This window comes from Anas platyrhynchos, chromosome W (genome assembly GCF_047663525.1).
Source record: "Anas platyrhynchos isolate ZD024472 breed Pekin duck chromosome W, IASCAAS_PekinDuck_T2T, whole genome shotgun sequence".
Lineage (NCBI taxonomy): Eukaryota > Metazoa > Chordata > Aves > Anseriformes > Anatidae > Anas > Anas platyrhynchos.
In genome coordinates this window covers 12375861-12395197 of record NC_092620.1, presented here as the reverse complement: position 1 = coordinate 12395197, position 19337 = coordinate 12375861, and the positions used below count along the sequence as shown (strand labels likewise).

At 47.0% G+C, this 19337-nt stretch overlaps 1 protein-coding gene across 1 annotated transcript in view; it reads left to right on the top strand.

Annotated features, from left to right (window-relative positions):
* The window catches only part of LOC140000586 (uncharacterized), a 554376-nt gene extending 537364 nt beyond the window's left edge, over nucleotides 1–17012 (top strand). The window contains exon 2 of the mRNA XM_072030610.1: nucleotides 15602–17012. The gene's annotated coding sequence lies outside the window, so the exon portion shown is untranslated. The remainder of the gene's footprint in view (nucleotides 1–15601) is intronic.
* Nucleotides 17013–19337: the final 2325 nt, after the last annotated feature.

Sequence of the window (19337 nt, the reverse complement as noted above, 5' to 3'; positions counted from 1 at the left end):
TAATTATTATATAATAATCTATGTCATCACTACCATGATTGCTATATGTCACTGCCTTATTAATGGTATCACTGTAACAGCCACACAGATAATAATGAATGAATTTTGATAGAAATGGACAAGTACAGAGATGTGATGGAATGAGAATGGGCTTGTAGCATCTCACACCGCGATCTCTTTATCAATCAATTAATCTCCGCGTTTTACCGTGATTCCTTTGTTCCCGCGTCTCACCGCGATCATCTGTGTCCAGGTCGGTGTTGCCAGCTGCTGGCAACAATATTTCTCTAAATTCCTCAATTGGGCGATGTGGGAACACTGTCATGGGAACTTCTCATAGTCGTCCTGGTAGCTTGGTTTGCTCAGCTGCAGCAAGTCATGGCCTCCTTGCTGTTTCAAAAATCCCTCAACAATTCCCCCTTTTTCTTTTTGAGCAAACCAAGCCCGATGTAACAGTTTTGCAAGTAACCCTTTAACCACAGTTATTACAATACAACACGCAATGATGATTAACACCACAACAAACAGAATCCTTAATCCCTCTTTGACTAATCCCAGTAACCTTCTATGCATCGTTTCAAACAAATCAGTGAGCCATTGATAGAAAGGACTGATATCATATTGAATCTTTCTCATGTGCTCTTTCAGGAAAGTAATGGATTTGTGAACTGACTCATTATGATCAAAAGGGTTTAAACAGCATATTCCCTCAAAGTCTTCACACCCATGCCCTTGAGCCAAGAGCAAGAAGTCAATAGCAGCTCAACCCTGTAAGAGCGCACGTCACAGACTATTTTGATCTGGTAACATCTCCTCAAGTATCTCTGTCGTGGCATGGGCTTGCTTCTCAGCCCAGCATACCAATGTTTCTAAGTTGTTAAGTGCGGCCGCAGATGCCACTCTGTCGTGGTTCCGCTCGAGTGGGCAGCCGAGCTCCACCACAGCCGCTCTCTCACTCCCCCTCCTCAAAGAGGAATGGGGAGAAAATATGTGAAAGGGGCTCAAGGATTGAGATAAGGACGAGAAAATCACGCAATAATTAGTGTAACGGGCAAACCAGACTCAGCATAAGAAGACAGATAGTAAGATTTATTGCTCATTACTAACAAGCTAGAGAAGTGAGAAACAAAGGAAAGAAACCAAAAGCACCTCCCCCCCATCCACCCTCTTCCACCTCCTCCCCCCGAGCGGCGCAGGGGAACGGGGGAATGGGGGTTATGGTCAGTCTACAGCACTTCTTCTCTGCCGCTCCTTCTCGGTCACTCTCGTCCCCTGTGCTGTGGGGTCCCACCCACGGGATGCAGTCCTTGACGAACTGATCCGGCGTGGGCTTCCCACAGGCAGCAGCTCTTCCAGAACTGCTCCAGATATGGGTCCGTACCACGGGGTCCATCCCTCAGGAGAAAACTGCTCCAACCTGGCTCCCCCATGGGCAGCAGCTCCTGCCAGATCACCTGCTCCTGCGTGGTCTCCTCTCCACGGGCTACAGGTCCGGCCCGGAATCTGCTCCGGCAGGGGTCTTCCACAGGCGGCAGCCTCCGTCGGTGCAGGGCCACCTGCTCCACCGTGGTCTCCTCCACGGGCTGCAGCGTGGAACCCTGCTCCACCGTGGTACTCCATGGGCTGCAGGGGGACATCCTGCTTCACCATGGTCCTCACCACAGGCCACAGGGGACTTCTGCTCCGGCGCCTGGAGCACCTCTCCCCCTCCTTCTACACTGACCTTGGCACCTGCAAGGCTGTTTCTCACTCCCTTGACTCTCCCGGCTGCTGTGTGGCGCAGCAGTTTTTTTCCCTGTCTTAAATATGCTCTCACAGAGGCGCAAAACAACATCGCTTATTGGCTCAGATCTGGAAAACAATGGGGCCCTTCCCAAACATGGGGCGGCTTCTAGATCTTTCTCACAGAAACCACCCCTATGGCCCCCTGCTACCAAAGCCTTGCCACGTAAACCCACTACACACTCCTGGCACCAAAATTGTCAATGCCGCTCTAGCTGCAACATCAAGCAATTCAACATTATCATTGCAATCTGGTGCGAGCAATGCCCATTTATGTCTAGTGATCTCATGCAACTGCGACAAGCTAGGAGCAAATATAGTAAGTTTACCTAAGTAACATGGACCTCCGATAGCATTTGCAGGGATACCTTGCCAGGCCCTATCCCCGCAAATCAGAAAAACATCAGGAGGTAAGGCCATAGCTGTACGATTGTTCCAAATGCTATAGTTGTTACCCCTTGTCTCCGTGCCATAAGCCCCTACACCCTGCCTAGCAGTGTCATTGTAATCACAGGTGTTATTTGTATTTCTGTACCCGTATGGCCCTTTCCAAGTTCCTGTAGCAGGATCTCGGTAATTCATTCTTATTTGTGGTAACACATTTGGTGCTGCTATATGTATTGTTTGAAAATGAATACTCGCAGGAGGGTCTTCTCGGTTACTAGTCAAACATAAGTGATTCAAGACAACCAATGCCTCGGACAATCGCTCATCGATGTTCTTGATCTCTTTTAATCTCACTAAGTGTTCCGTTAAAACCTGGTGTGATCATTCAACCATCACTTGGCCCGTGGGAGAATATGGAACACTCGTTTTTGGCTGAATCTGTAGGAAAATCCATTCCAGAACTCGACAATGCTGCCCTATCATTCCACCCTTGCCATCACCTGTGTCACTTATACTACTCCTATTACCCGTGCTGTTAGTGTCAGCGGCATCCTCCTGATACCGTTTCTGTCTTTGTCTCCCCTTACTCTCCCCCTTTTCTTTTTGCCACTGACCAATCACCGCAAATGGATGAGACACATGATTGCTAATTAGGAAAGAGAGTGCAACGTCTGCTATACATCTGCAAGCAGTGCCGGCTGCAACCTTAGAAGCTATTTGTGAAAGAGCCTGCCGGTGGTCATTTGGTAGTGTAATCTGCAGCTCTGCACTCCTGCACCACAATAAAGGTAGTAATATAGCTAAGTCATCATTAGGAATCCATACAATGTGGCAACCCCACTGAATATTATCCAGGAACATTTGTACATTTATCAATTTATGTAACACCATAGTTATATCACCTATCTGGGGACGAATAGTAGAGTCTGATATTTGCCATCCCAAGTATAACCATGGCTGTTTCTGTTGAACCTTCTCTAGGGCTATCTTCAACCCTTTTGCTTCCAAAGTATCCCAAATAAACTTTAAATATGAATCCTGGAAGCATTCTGGCCTAACAAACCGAATGTTATCCATATAATGGTAAATAATTATGTCACACCACGCTGTCCGAATCGGTTGTAGTGCCCAGGCCACATATAATTGACATAATGTAGGAGACTTCCTCATCCCCTGCGGAAGCACTAGCCATTCATAGTGCTTTGCCGGGGCCTGTTTGTTAATGGAGGGTACCGTAAAAGCAAATCTTTGACAGTTCTGTGCCACCACATCTAGTTGCCTGGACTGATCAATAAATTTAGCATATGGTTCCCCAGGGACCTGTTCTACAGATGTGAATGGAGGTACTTTCTTTTCCCCTGGGAGACTAAGAAGAACCCTCAGTGCAAGCCGCGCAGCTGTTTGGCGAATAATCGCAGGGAACTGCAACTGAATCTGGGTATTGAGGTAAGTACCCGTTCCCTTTAACATCTCTGCAGTAATCCCATACAGAGGGTCCCCCGGCAGTTGACCTGCTTCCCCCTGTGGTAACTGCAACCATTCCCTTTCAAACAATAACAATGGGGAAGGAGTTAACAATAAGCGTGCCAAGTTTCGACAGTCAAGTGGACACATTGGTTTTGCCTGAAAAATCCATTGAATTATCTGTCGAGCCGCCTGGGATTGTAATCCATAGTCCAAAACCATTTTTCGAGCTTGTTGTAGAAGCTTGCAGTCATGTGGCTGCCACAACCCGGTGCCTTGCACAGGGTCGATAATAATAGGGCAGGCCAAGGATGTAGCATGCCTATGCCCCTCTGTGAAAGCATCACGTATGACATCGGAGCACCTGTCCCTCCTTGGACAGATGGAACCTGCTGTAACAGCTGACGCTGACACGGCCAGGGGTGGCCCAGCAGTTGGGAGGGTGCCCTCAAGCATGCTCATTATTTCTCCTGAGGAAATGGAATCCAGGTCATGGGAACGGAACATGACACTCAGATCATCAGAGGAGCCAGCTCCGTCCAAAGACACTTGTTGCAAGGTGCTCACAGTGCAATGGTTTCCCTCTAGTAAAGACCGGAAAGTCAAAGCCTCAAGGATTTTTGTGGGCTCAGCTGGAGGGTCCAGAGACACAGGATCAGAGCACCCTAGGCTGTGTTCAGAGCTTATGGTTGAAAATATGTCTTTCTCTGCGGAGAGATTCCAGCTTGATGGGTCAGACATGAGCTTCAGTGTGTTCTGAGAAAGCAGAGATTTGTCCTCTCCATCCTCAGTGAAGGTGTCATTGGCAAGGACGATGCTTGTAGAGAAGACATGTTTGGTAGGTCTTGTTTGACGTAGATGCCTGAAACCAGGTGCAAGAAGCATAGATTTCTGTTCTATCTTCTGAGGTAAAGAAGTCTGTGTTGCTCTGGACTTCAGAGAATTACAGCTCCAAAGAGATTTAAAGGAAGAAATGCTGGTCATACCTTGCAATGTATCCTGAAGGGCTTTAATTTGCTCCGTCAGCCTCTGATTACAGTTTTTCAGGTGGTAGTTTTCTAGCTCAAGCTCTCTCAGCTTAAATGTTACCCACTCTTTGATCTTGGCAGCTTCCTCTTGAACAATTTTGAGTTCCTCAGTCCTCAGCTGTTTCTGTTTTGCTAGCTGAGTCTCCAGTCTGTTAATCAGGTCTTGTTTTCTTTGCAGTGTACCCATCAGCTCCTCCAGTGAAGGTCGATTTTCGCAATCTGCTGCTGCACCTCTCATTGGCGAAGCATCCCGAGTGGATTTTTTGCTGCCTGGCAGCGGCACAGATGCTGGCAGCACAGCTTTATCAAGATTTTCCGGTGCAGGGGGTGGGGAGGGCAGCCCCCACTCCCCATTAGCACTCTGCTCCGATAGTCCCTCAGTTATTTCTGCCGCTGATTGATTTATTGGAGAGGTCATACCGCGAACCGGGGTGGGTGCAGGAATGATAAAGATCATGTCAGCCGCATTCCTGAGGTCTCAGGTTTCATATTCGGCGGTCTGTCAGTCCCAGACAGTACTGAGAAAGCTTGTGCCGCTGCCATAGCCAGCTGCCATTCGGTTTTTATACCGCACAGCGCTGTAAGCACTGCAAGCCAGGTCGTACATAAATCTTTATTGAACTTTCCGTTTGTGATGGTTGTATCCCGTAAATGATCTCCTACGAGCTGCCACTCATCTGGGCTAAAAATTAGAAGGATTTCCTTTAGAAAACCCTCCTTCTGGACCCAGTGTATCAAGGATTTGATCTTTTTTACATTGCAAGATACACCTCTCGTAGAGAGAATGCTAGAGAGAAGCTGCACAGCCGCTTCCTCCATGGTTACGTCAGACGGGCTGCAGGGTCGTGATCTCCGCCCTTCTGCTATGTGCCAACTCGCCACACGGTGGCGGTCGTCTGCCGTTGTTCACTGACGCCTCTGGTCTCCCGTAGCAACTCGATCCCGGATGTCCCGCGTCTCACCGCGATTACGTTACTTTTCCGCGTCCCACCGCGACTCCTTTGTTCCCGCGTCTCAACGCGATCCGTATCAATCAATCAATCTCCGCGTCACACCGCGATCTCTTTATCAATCAATTAATCTCCGCGTCTTACCGCGATTCCTTTGTTCCCGTGTCTCACCGCGATCATCTGTGTCCAGGTCGGTGCTTGGAGTTTCTCAGCGTCTCTCAGGTGTTTCAGCTTCTGTCAGGTCTCTCCGTGTCTCTCAGGGCTGTCCGTGTCTCTGAAGCGTCTCTCAGGGCTCTCCGTGTCTCTGAAGTCTCTCAGCGTCTCTCAGCGTCTGTCAGGTCTCTCAGCATCTGTCAGGTCTCTCAGCGTCTCTCAGGTCTCTCAGCGTCTCTCAGGTCTCTCAGCGTGTCCGGGTCTCAGCCTGTTCGGGCGCCATATGTTGCAGGAAGAATGGCCGAAAGCACGGCAGACACCAGTATGGTCAGATCATGCTCCATTTATTACCCCAAATAGCCTGACTTTTATAGTGAACTTAACAGGGGCAGATAGTGTCTCACACAAGATTATTGGTCAAAATCACTCAGACAAACAACTGCACAGAAACAATCCCACCTGCAAGAAAACAACCCCCTTGTGATTAGCAGTCACATAGACCTTGCCCTTGAAGCCAGCTGCTGGCAACAATATTTCTCTAAATTCCTCAATTGGGCGATGTGGGAACACTGTCATGGGAACTCCTCGTAGTCGTCCTGGTAGCTTGGTTTGCTCAGCTGCAGCAAGCCATGGGATCTTTGCTGTTTCAAAAATCCCTCAACAAGTAGACACTGCACTAAGCCTGTCTGAATTTAAGAAGCGATTGGACTGTGCACTTTGTCACATGGTCTAAACTTTTGGGTAGACCTGTGCGGTGCCAGGCGTTGGACTTAATGATCCTTATGGGTCCCTTCCAACTCGGGATATTCTATGATTCTATAATATATCACTGACATCAAGTGGTGCAAATCAGAATTACAATACAATGTCACCAGAGTAGGGCATCCAAATGCAGAATGTCTAATGGCCATCTCTTTGTTGAAAAATCACAAAATTTAAAGAACAATCTAGAAACAAATCTAGAAAATGACAAAACTTGTAGCATCTCTATGTTAAATTATGATCTTACACTGTTATACTGAGTCTGTCTGGGATGGAGGTAACTTTCCCTGCAACAGCCCATACATATAGTGTTGTGTTCTGTACTTGTAGCTAGAACAACATTGGTATCGCACCAATGTTTTGTCTATTGCTGAGCAACGCAGCCTTAGCATCAAGGCTCTCTCTCCAACCCTCCCCATCCCCCGCCCAAGCCAGTAGGCTGGGGGTGGTCAAGAAGTGGGGAGGGAACAGAGAATCATAAAATCATTAAGGTTGGAAAAGACCTCTGAGATCATCTGGTCCAACCGTCCCCCTACCACCAATATTGCCCACTAAACCATGTCCCTAAGTACCGCATCTACACTTGAACACCCCCGGGGATGATGACTCCACCACCTCCCTGGGCAACCTCTTCCAATGCCTGACTACTCTTTCTGAGAATAAATTTTCCCTCATATCCAACCTGAACTTCCCCTGGCGCAACTTGAGGCCATTCCCTCTTGTCATATGACCAGTTATCTGTGAGAAGAGGCTGACCCCCAGCTCCCCACAACTTCCTTTCAGTTAGCTAGAGAGAGCAATAAGGTCTCCCCTGAGCCTCCTTTTCTCCAGACTAAACAAGCCCAGTTCCCTCAGCCGCTCCTCGTAGGACTTGTGTTCCAGGCCCTTCACCAGCTTCGTAGCCCTTCTCTGGACATGCTCCGGGGCCTCGATGTCTTTCTTGTAGTGAGGGGCTCAAATCTGAATACAGTACTCAAGGTGCGACCTCATCAGAGCTGAGTACAGGAGTGTGAGAAACAAAGTTGTGTTTTTGCAGTGGAAAATTCCACTAACCTTGCATATTCAAAAGTGATTGTGCAGGCATGACAGTTGCATAGCAGTGGGGAGTATGTTAAGAAGATAAGGGGAAGGTCCCACTGTCCCAAAATAAGGAGGATAGCTAAGAAAATAGGAAAAGGAATATGAAATCAGTAAAAACAAAAATAGCTTCACAGAAGACCCTGTCTGAAAAAAAATATTGAGATATTTCTCACAATTTGGGGGCTTGTCTGGGATCTTGTCACTTACCAAAGAGTTATTGCCACCACAGATAGGAAGGTGCACCCCACTGATTTCAGTGGTCCTGTCAGGGGTGGTGGGTTGTCTCAGGATGGCTGACAAGGAACTGAGACTGTTAAACTAAAGACAGGCTCTGTGAAGCACTGGGGAAAAGGGAGGCATAACACAGGCACAGCACAGGCACAGGCATAATTGCTGATGACCTGGATACGGTAATTCTGTGCATGGACCAAGGTAAGACAAGCTTTACTGTATTGCCTTGAGGGGGTTGGGGAGACTCCCGTGTGTGGTGGGACTACCCCCCGTGCTGCCCAGTGCTGAATAAATGGATGGATGCCCAGTGCTGAATAAATGGGGGATGTCAGTCTTGAGTATGTTATTCACTGGAGAAGAATGTTTAAGAAGGGAATGAATTGGCAGGCAGCTATGCAAGAATGGGAAAGAACTAACTTCCCTCAGACTGGGAGTAATTCTGGTAGAGCAGAAATATCTGCTTATCCAACTGGGATAATAATAACCCACAACACAGAAATCATACGAGAGACTTGAGGTCAGAATGAGAACGTACTTGGGGATGAATCCTGAGGACCCGGTATCCCAAGGCCTCTTGAAAGTTCATTTTGTGATTAAAGCCTGGCCAGATACACAGGAAAAGCTCCAGAAGGTGGGAGGATGGAGTTAACAGTCACTGGAGGCCCTCCTGCGGGAGGCCCTGAAGGTGTACATCAGGAGGGGATATGAGAAGGTGTACTGGGTCTGGCTGGGATGTTAACTTTCCCTGCAGCAGCCCATACAGTGCTGTGCTCTGCACTTGTAGCTGGAACAGCAGTGTTATCACACCAATGTTGGGGTCCCAAAGCCTATCATTGGCATTGAAGATAGAGGCAAAGAAGGCATTAAATGTCTCTGCTTTGCCCATGTCCTTGTTCGTGAGTGTGGTGTAATTGCCTGAAGTAACTAGGAAAATAAAACTAACATTCACATTTTTAAGGAAAAGGTACAGCATTGAAGAGGCTTTCAGGGTAGGGCATAACTGCATTACCTGAGCGTTCCCCAGGCTCCCAATCTTACATGCTATTGCGCTGGGGAAACTTGGTGTGCTAGCCCTAAGGAACAGCACGGAGCGTAGAGTGGAGTGGAGACACCACGGCTAGGCTCTGTAATCAGGTGGGGCCTCAATTGTTCTTGTGCACAAAGCTGCACTTTTTGCCACCCTGAGCCAAAGACCTGTCATGTTTTGACAAATGCTGTACCCTAGTGTACTTTTTGCTCATTATAATATCATTATAATACCAAAACATACCTCCATCCCAAAAGCTACCCACCTCCAAGGTGCGACCACCCCTCACTGAGCATGCGCCCTGAATTTCTCGGAGCCTATTACTTTAAACGGAGATGGGAAAACTTTACACCAATCATAACTAAGATATGCTTGACTAGAGCCACTCAAGCTCCACCTAAAAGATAGAAAATAATATAAATTGGCCCAAGAGAGAGGGGATGTTAGGGAAGATACCACCGTCAGGGGAGATACCATCCCGAGGAAATACAACATCCTTAGGACCTCCTGACTCCTGGGATCAGTCGACGGGCTGAGCCTCTCTTCCCCCCCCATTGGGACGCCTTTGGGTGAGATCTGAATACTTGCTTATAAATCTCTATAGAGTCTTTGATCCTTTTAACGCGTTTATTTCTAGGCTGCGCACCTGTGACACCTGTGACACCTGTAACACATCTGTAACACATCTGTAACACCTGTAACACCTATAACACCTGTGTATTTCATGCATACTAGCTTGCTTTTGCAGGCAGTCACTATTGCTGGCAATCCAAAAGAACCTGATTATCTGTTGCTGTAATAAACCATACTTGATTGCATTGTGATAGCTCTCATTAAGTGCAACTAGGGTGAGGGTGGTTATCCGTGATAGTTCAGTGTTCTGAATCCAACCAGACCCCCAGACGGTTAATGCGTTTTTGGTGAATGTCCGACTGGTTCAGTACTCTGAATCCGACCGGGCCCGTAACGGTTAATCAGCTACACCCCTTAACGCAACAGTAAAATTGGAGTAGTCAGCAGGATTGCTATGGATAAACTACTGCAAAAATACAAATGTGCCCCTTCCCAGGCAGGGAAGGAGTTTTCCCAAAAGTTTTGGAAAGATGAGGAGAAAGTGGTAGAGCGCATTGAGCAGTGTCAGGCTTCACAAAAGATTGGTCAAAGAAAGGGTAAAGGTGCAATTTGTGCTGTGTTAGGAGCCTGTTTGTCTTGTGCTCAGCAAGAAGCTAAGGAAACTCCTGCTCCCAAACTGATCTCTGATGCGGAACATACCGCTTTGAAATCAGAGAATGAAGTATTGAAGTCATCATTGGCCTTTGAAAGGGAGACGGGAAAAACATTAGGAATCAGAGTGGATAAACTTTTGGATGAAAATGATAAACTTGTGAGTGAGAATAATCATCTTAAACAATTGCTGGAGAGGGTTAGTCATCTGTTAAATAAAGTACAGCCTTGTGCTCCGGTCAAGCAGATTCGTAGATTGCTGCACAATATAGAACCTGAAAGCTGGGACAGTGATTTCTGGTCTGACAGTGATGATGGTGTTGAAGAGATTTCTGATTCTGAACCTCAATCCATTTCCTTGAGACCTTTGTTTAAGACTGAGACTGCTGTTGATGATAATGATGAAATCCGCACTACTGTGCGAACAATTCCATGGTCACCGGCAGAGTTGGTTAAAATACAGGAGAGGTTCTCAAGGCGGTCAGGGGAATCAGAAGTTGAGTATGTGTGTCGAGTTTCTCTTAAAGGAGGAGATCGAATGATGTTGTGTAAGGAAGAGGTAGGAGGCTTTTGGAGACCTGGAGTATTTTTAACCACCACACCAGGAGCTGACCTGGCTGTAGCAGTACAGAAAGCAGCCTGCATTCAGGCGATATATGAAAGAGATGAATTAAGGAAATCCCCGATGTTAGCTCCTATTGACCCGGTTCAATTAACCCCTCTCATCCGTGGACTCCCTGATTGTCTTAAGATGTTTGTAGCAAACACCCAAAATCACATACTAGCTGCTTTTAGGGATGATGATAGTGGTTGTAGGCGAAATCCTAACTCCCCTATTCCCACCTGGAGTGAATTGGTACAAAACATAGATAAGTACGGACACCGAATGGGCTGGATTAATTCATCCAGTATTAAATCCCAAGACCACTCTCGGCGAGTCCGCCAAATCCACACTAAAAATCCCAGATACCCCAAATTCAAAGAGAGGTTCAAACCTAATAGGGAACGGAGTGAGTTGTGGTGTCGGCAAAAAAACTCTTGTCCCCGGGGAGGGCAGTGAGCCACCCTGCTTGGCAGGTATTAGCAATTCAATGGCTCTCTAATGAACACTCTGACCCTATCATCACCATTCCTGTTGAACCCCAAAAAATATTGGTAAATTTTCTTATTGATACCAGGACCCAAATGTCAGTAATTACACATGAGACAGCACAAACCCTGAGCATAACACCTGGTCAACACAGGGTTAAATTCATGGGAATCGATGGTGTGGAAAAACAAGGCCCCACTGCAAAAATTTCACTCTGGTTGCCAGAGGAACAAAAATTAACCAGGGTAGAAGTATTAGTTGGTGCTGCATACACTAATATTTTAGGATTTGACATGCTGCATGGTCATATGTGGAAACTCCCTGATGGAACTGTGTGGAGTTTCGCGACACTTCAAAGGGATTCAGGCACCGTAAGACTGAGCCTGTTACAAACATCCATACCCTCATCCCCTGCTAAAATCGTTAATGATCGGCAATATCTGTTGTCAGCAGCAGCACTTATGGGGATTGACGGGGTGGTAACAGAATTGAAAAAAAGAGGCATTATTAAAAGGACCCACTCACCTTACAATTCACCAGTGTGGCCGGTAAAGAAACCAACCAGGCAATGGCATTTTACAGTGGATTACAGACAGTTGAATGCTAACACTACACCTTTGACTGCCGCAGTTCCAAACATGGCAGAGATAGTGAAAGCCCTCTGTGTATCTAACAGTAGTAATGGTGCTAACTACTCCCAAATATTTCTATGCATGGGTGTTGCAGGAAGCACGGCCGAAAGCACGACAGACACACAGTAGAGTCAGATCATGCTCCATTTTATTGCCCGAATAGCCTAACTTTTATAGAGAACTTAACAGGGGCGGACAGTGTTTCACACAAGATTATTGGTCAAAAGCACTCAGACAAACAACTATAAGAAAACAACCCCACCTGCAAGAAAACAACCCCCTTGTGATTAGCAGTCACATAGATCTTGTCCTTGAAGCCAGCTACTGGTAACAATATTTTTCTGAGTTCCTCAATTGGGCGATGTGGGAACACTGTCATGGGAACTTCTCATAGTTGCCCTGGTAGCTTGGTTTGCTCAGCTACAGCAAGCCATGGGATTTTTGCTGTTTCAAGAAATCCCTCAACAATTCCCCCTTCTTCTTTTGAGCAAACCAAGCCCGACACAGCAGTTTTACAAGTGACTCTTTAGCTATACTTACAACACACAACGATGATTATCACCACCATAAACCAAATCCTTAATCCCCTTGTGACTAAACCCAGCAACCATCTACACCTTGTTTCAAACAAGTCAGTGAACCATTGATTGAAAGGATTGATACCATACTGAATCTTTCTAATATGCTCTTTCAGGAAAGTAATGGATTTGTGAATTGACTCATTATGATCAGAAAGGTTTAAACAGTACATTCCCTTAAAGTCCTCACACCCATTCCTTTGAGCCAAAAGCAAGATGTCAATAGCAGCTTGATCCTGTAAAAGCAGATGTCGCAGACTATTTTGATCTGGTAACATCTCCTCAAGTATCTCTGTCGTGGCATAGGCTTGCCTCTTGGCCCAGCATACCAATTTTTCTAAGTTGTTTCGTGCGGCCGCAGATGCCACTCCAGGCACTGAAATTGCTAATGCCGCTCTAGCTGCAACCCCACACAATTCAACATTATCATTGCAATCCGATGCAAGCAATGCCCATTTATGTCTGGTGATCTCACGCAACTGTAACAAGCTAGGAGCAAATACAATGAGTTTATCTAAGTAACATGGACATCTGATAGCATTTGCAGGGATACCTTGCCAGGCCCCATCCCCACAAATCAGAAGGACATCAGGAGGTAAGGCCAAAGCTGCACAATTGTTCCAAACACTGTAGTTGTTACCCCTTGTCTCCATGCTACAAACCCCTAAACCCTGCTTAGCAGCATCATTGTAATCACAGGTGTTATTTGTGTTTTTGTACCAGTATGGCTCTTTCCCGGTTCCTGTAGCAGGATTCACCTGATAGCCACGGCTACGTTCACATTTGTAGCCACCTTTCAGGTTGATACAGATTTGACTACAGATACCAGGGTTTTGACATTCATCAATATCTCCACAGTTTCTCTTGTCTACAAAGTCAAACCCAGCTGGACAGTCACATTCATGTATGTTGCATTCCTTCAGGGGCTCATCACCCCAGTCCTTGCAGTCTCTCTGCTGGTTACACACTTTATTGATATCTATGCATTCTCCACTTCTGCACTTGAATTTGCCAGGTCCAGAGCACTGAATAACATTGTTACAGTTTGCTTCATCAGTGCCATCCAGACAGTCTCTCACACCACTGCACTGCCTACTCCCATGGACACAGTTCCCATCTTCACATCTGAACTGGTCTGGCCTGCAGGTCTGAGAAGGGCAGTTAATTTCATCACTTCCATCCTTGCAATCAGGATCTCTGTTACAGTCTTTTTCACCATCACATTTCCAGGACACCAGGATACACTGGGTTGACTGAGGACCACAGCTGATTTCATTTACCTGGCATGTTCTCATATAACACAGATCAGCAATCTCATCAGACCCATTTTCACAGTCCGGATCCCCATCACACTGCCATCTGTTTGGCACACACTGACCACTGTTGCACACAAAGTCAGATTCAGCACACGTCTTCTTCACACAAGCACTCTCATCACTGCCGTCTGAGCAGTCTTCACATTTTGCTCTAGCACTGTCGGCAGCAGTGCACAGGCAGGTGAGGGCGAGCAGCAGGCAGAATGCCCCACAGCGCGGCAGTGCCTGCCGCCGCCCTGCACCTATGTCACTTATACTACTGCTATTACCCGTGCTAGTAGTGTCAGTGGCATCCTCCTGGTACCGTTTCTGTCTTTGCCGCCCCTTACTCTCCCCCTTTTCTTTTTGCCACTGACCATTCACCACAAATGGATAAGACACATGATTACTAGTTAGGAAAGAGAGTGTAACGTCTGCTATACGGCTGCAGGCAGTGCCAGCTGCAATCCTAGAAGCTGTTTGTGAACGAGCCTGCCGGTGGTCATTTGGCAGTGTAATTGCATCTCTGCACTCCTGCCCTGCAATAGAGCTAAATCGTCATTAATAGTCCGTAGACTGAGGCAACCCCACGGAATGTTATCCAGAAACATAGTTATAACACCGATCTGGGGACGAATAGTCTTTTTTGCATTGCAAGATAAACCTCTTATAAAAAGAATGCCAAAGAGAAGCAGCACAGCCGCCGCTGCCTCCATGGTTACGTCAGACAGGCTGCAGGGTCCTGATGTCCGCCCCTCTGCTCTGTGCCGACTCGCCACACGGTGAGGGTCGGCTGCCGTTGTCCACTGATGTCTCTGGTCTCCCGTAGCAGCTCGATCTCGGATGTCCCGCATCGCACCGTGATCACGTCAATTTCCCGCGGCCCTCCGCAACTCCACGTCCCGCCGCGACTCCGTTTCCCGCGGCCCTCCGCAATTCCACGTCCCGCCGCAACTCCGTTTCCCGCGGCCCTCCGCAATTCCACGTCCCGCCGCAACTCCGTTTCCCGCGGCCCTCCGCAATTCCACGTCCCGCCGCAACTCCGTTTCCCGCGGCCCTCCGCAATTCCACGTCCCGCCGCGACTCCGTTTCCCGCGGCCCTCCGCAACTCCACGTCCCGCCGCGAAACCCCGTTTCCCACCGTTTTCCGCGTCTCTCAGCGGGAGTACCGCGTCTCACCGTGAGGCCTGTGTACCGTGTTTCCGGGCCGGTGTCCGGTCTGCTCAAGCGCCGGTCGGATGGGCGCTCCGAAGTCCCGACGGCGCGGCGAGATCGCGGCGCCGCTGGTCCCGGCGCCGCCGGTCCCGGTGCCGCTGGTTTCCTGGTCCCCCTGCGTTCCGATGTGCCGGTGCTGCTGGTGTCCCGCTGCGCTGCGATGTTTGTCCCGGCGAAGCTGCGATGTCCTGTTCGGGTCCTGTTCAGGTCTCACCCTGTTCGGGCGCCATATGTTGCAGGAAGCACGGCCGAAAGCACGACAGACACACAGTAGAGTCAGATCATGCTCCATTTTATTGCCCGAATAGCCTAACTTTTATAGAGAACTTAACAGGGGCGGACAGTGTTTCACACAAGATTATTGGTCAAAAGCACTCAGACAAACAACTATAAGAAAACAACCCCACCTGCAAGAAAACAACCCCCTTGTGATTAGCAGTCACATAGATCTTGTCCTTGAAGCCAGCTACTGGTAACAATATTTTTCTGAGTTCCTCAATTGGGCGATGTGGGAACACTGTCATGGGAACTTCTCATAGTTGCCCTGGTAGCTTGGTTTGCTCAGCTACAGCAAGCCATGGGATTTTTGCTGTTTCAAGAAATCCCTCAACACATGGGAAATCAAAGATTGCTATTTTACCCTCTTTCTAACCCTGCCGGTTGAATACAACCGAGCATATTTTATTTTCTTTTGTGTTCCCAGGAACCCTGAGCGAACTGTATATGGACAGCTGGAAGATTAATAATGTTATGCTTTACCCTGACCTTGATGCAATTACAGACCTTAAAGGAAACTTAGCTACTGTGGCTGTGCATGGAGCTGAGGTGTTTCACCATGGCATTTAACCATGTATTGTCACAGTATAGCACAATCACTGGAACATCTCAAAACAAAAAGGACCTAAATATCTCTACTTTAGTTCTACATGGAAAGAAAATATTTTCAAAAGATGAATGGAGTTGGAACAATTCTCTAAGAATGGCTGAACTTCAAGCCATGTCTGGACAGACAATACAAATTGGTTGCCAAATAACTAACCGGTCCACTTATAATCGGCTGACTGAAATTAAGACAGTTTCCAAAATAACTGAACCAAATTTTGATTGCTGGTACAATTTTACTTTCACCAAACCTATAATTGTGTACTGTCTTTGGGGTTACAGAGGCACAGAAATATTATTTGAATTCATGGTTAATACAGAAACATCATCGACTACAAAGGATAAGAAGCCTCTGCCTCCGCAGATACTTGAAAACGAACTGACTCAGCCTCCCATTGGTCTAACTCCTTAAAAAAAAATCATCCTTATTGGCTTTAGGAGCAAATCAATGGCTTCTATCTGATGTTTTGCCCCATTGGGAACAAACTGAGGAAAATGATCATCAATTAATTGTAAATGCCCTTGGAAAAGCCCAAGGCAATACCTCCCTTGCCTTGAGTTGCATCCAAGCGCAGTTATGGATACAATCTGTAGCAGCAGCTATTATTAGAGAGGGAGAAGGAAAAACTTTGCCCACTGAAATTCGAAAACTGATTTGGGATAATGCTTCAGAATTTGAGAAAGAGTTTCAAGCATGGTGGCAATTAGTCAACTTTACCCATTATGCAGAAAATGATAAAATTGTTGCCTTTATACTTACTATAAGTAATGCCACCGTATACAATGTATATCCAATCATTGCATTAGGACTCAATCATAATGGAACTATACTTTATCCTAAAAAGCATAAAGTATGGGCCCATCAAAAGGGAGGAAAGTGGCAAACATTTGATGTCAATGCATGTATTGTGCGTGAACAAAAAGGTTTCATCTGTGAAAGTAACATGCTGGAATCTCAAGACATTTGTCTTGACACTGAGCAAAATATTTTCCACTTTGAGATACATCCTAATGAAACCCTCGAAACTGTACTTGTATATATTGGGAAAGGTTGTGTTTGCATGAGAACTCATTGTGATTCTATAGTCATAGATAATACAGTGGTAGATACCAGTAATCACTCTAATGTTTGTGTTTGCAATTTTACCAAAATTCTAGGATGTGATTTTAAATACTCAGCTCCTGTCACTTCTTATCAATTTATTGCATCTAATTATATTCTGCTTCATGAACTGCTGCCTACTCCTATTGGAATGAACATTACCTTGGTGAAGAAATTGCTTAACGCGACAGTGACGTGACCTTCCCCTTCAAGTAGTGGACCTATGTTTTCTCTGGTCCTCCTTTTTCTATTCACATATTTAAAAAAAACTTTTCATTGTCTCCCACCGACCCGGCAAGCTTCAACTCTAATTGGGCTTTGGCCACACAAATTTTCTCCCTGCAAAGGCAAACAGTGTCCCTGTAGTCCTTCCATGTTGCCTGACCCTGCTTCCAGCAGCCATACACTTTCTTTTTATGCCCAAGCTCCAGAAGACCCGTGGTGAGCCAAGCCAGCTGTCTGCCCCGCCTGCCTGACTTCCAATATTTTGGAATTGCCTGATCCTATGCTTTTAGGAGGCAGTGCTTAAAGACTAACCAGCACTGATGGACACCAATGCCTTCAAAAGCAGTTTCCCAGGGGATCTTGCTAACTAGTTCCCTGAGCAGCCTGAAGTCTGCTCTCCCCATATCCAGGGCTGAAGTTGTGGTGGCAGTTTTCTTCCTGTAACCAAAACTTTTAAATTCAGCTGCTTCATGGTCACTATGGCAGAGACGGTCGCCAATTGACACATCCCCCACAAGACCATCTCTGTTCTCCAGCAATAGATCTAGGAGGGCACCTTTCCTAGTTGGCTCCCTTAGCACCTGTACTAAGAAGTTATTATCAAGGTGCTTTAGGAACCTCCTGGACCTGCTTATGTCGGCTGTGTGATATTCCCAGGTAACGTCTGGCAAGTTGAAGTTCCCCATAAGGACAAAGGCAGCTGATCTTTAGGTATCGCTTAGTTCCTCAAAGAATAATTAATCGGTGTCATCATCCTGGCTGGGTGGTCTGTAATAGACTCCCATGATGACATCCCCTTCATTTGTTTGTCCCTTAATCCTTACCCAAATACTCTCAACTTTGCCATTGCCAACTGCAGTCTCCACACAGTCCAGCCCCTCCTTTACATACAGCACCACCCCACCGCTTCACCTGCCCTGCCTATCCCTACTGAGGAGCCTGTAACCATCTGTTGTGACATACCAGTCACAGGACTCATCCCACCAGGTTTCACTTATGCCAATGATATTGTAGCTCTGGGACTGGGCCAATATTTCTAGCTCATCCAGTTTATTTCTCATACTGTGTGTGTTGGTGTAGAAGCACTTCAAATGTGCCTCATTGTACACAGCACCTTGTGGAGCAGACCAAAAGACCCCACCAGCACACAGTCCCTCTGATTCTGGCATGCCATCTCTTAGCTTATCACCGGCTTTAGGGTTTTATCCCTTTCCCCCTTCAACTCTAGTTTAAAGCCCTAACTATCAGCCCTGCCAATTCCTAAGCAAAAATCCTTTTCCCCCCTGTGAGAGAGGCACATCCCATCTGGTTCCAGCAGGCCTGGTGTTGCATAGACCTTCCCATAATCAAGAAACCCAAAGTTCTTCTGGTTGCACCAGACTTGAAGACACATGTTAATAAGACGAGTCTGCTTGTCAACATTGATCCCTCCTATCAGAAAGTCAGAGGCAAACACAACCCGTGCCCCTGATCCTTTAACCAGTCGCCCCAAAGCCCTAAAGTCCTTTTTGATTGTTCTCGAACTTCTCATTGCTACCTCGTCATTACCAGCCTGAAAAACCAGTAGCGGGTAGTAGTCGGTGGGCCATACCAGGCGAGTGACTTTCCTGGCAATGTCTCTTACCTGAGCCCCAGGGAAGCAGCAGATTTCCCTGTGAGTTGGGTCCAGACGGCAAATCGGGCCCTCTGTCCCTTTCAGAAGGGAGTCCCCTATGACGATAACCCTTCTTTCTTTCTTGATAGAAGGGGGCTAGGTTGCCTTGCCTTAGGCACCCCTTCCAACTGGGATGGGCTTTCATCTACATCGTCATTTGCTTGACTGTCAAGTTCTAGAGCCTCATACTTGTTGCGTAATGGTAGCTGTGAAGGTGATTCCATACCATATAAAGTCATGCTGAGCAATTAATATGGAGTGGCTGGCCAGTGTGGGTGGGACTGCTGCTCAGGGATAGGATGGGTTGGAGTGGCCGTTGGGCCTGTCACAGGACTTGGAGTGGCTGCAGGGTCTGTCACTTGGGTTATAGTGGAATTGACTGCAGCTCAGTAAGCATAGGGCAAGCCCCAGCACACTGCAGTGATTTGTGTATCTCTGGAATTGCTAGGGTGATGACACACCTTTTTCAAGCATTCTACCAGTTTTTTAGGATTTTGTGGTTTTTCAGGGGTGAATTTCCAAGGCACTGGAGGTGCCCACTGCTCTAGATGCCTGCCCATATCCTTCCACACTCCC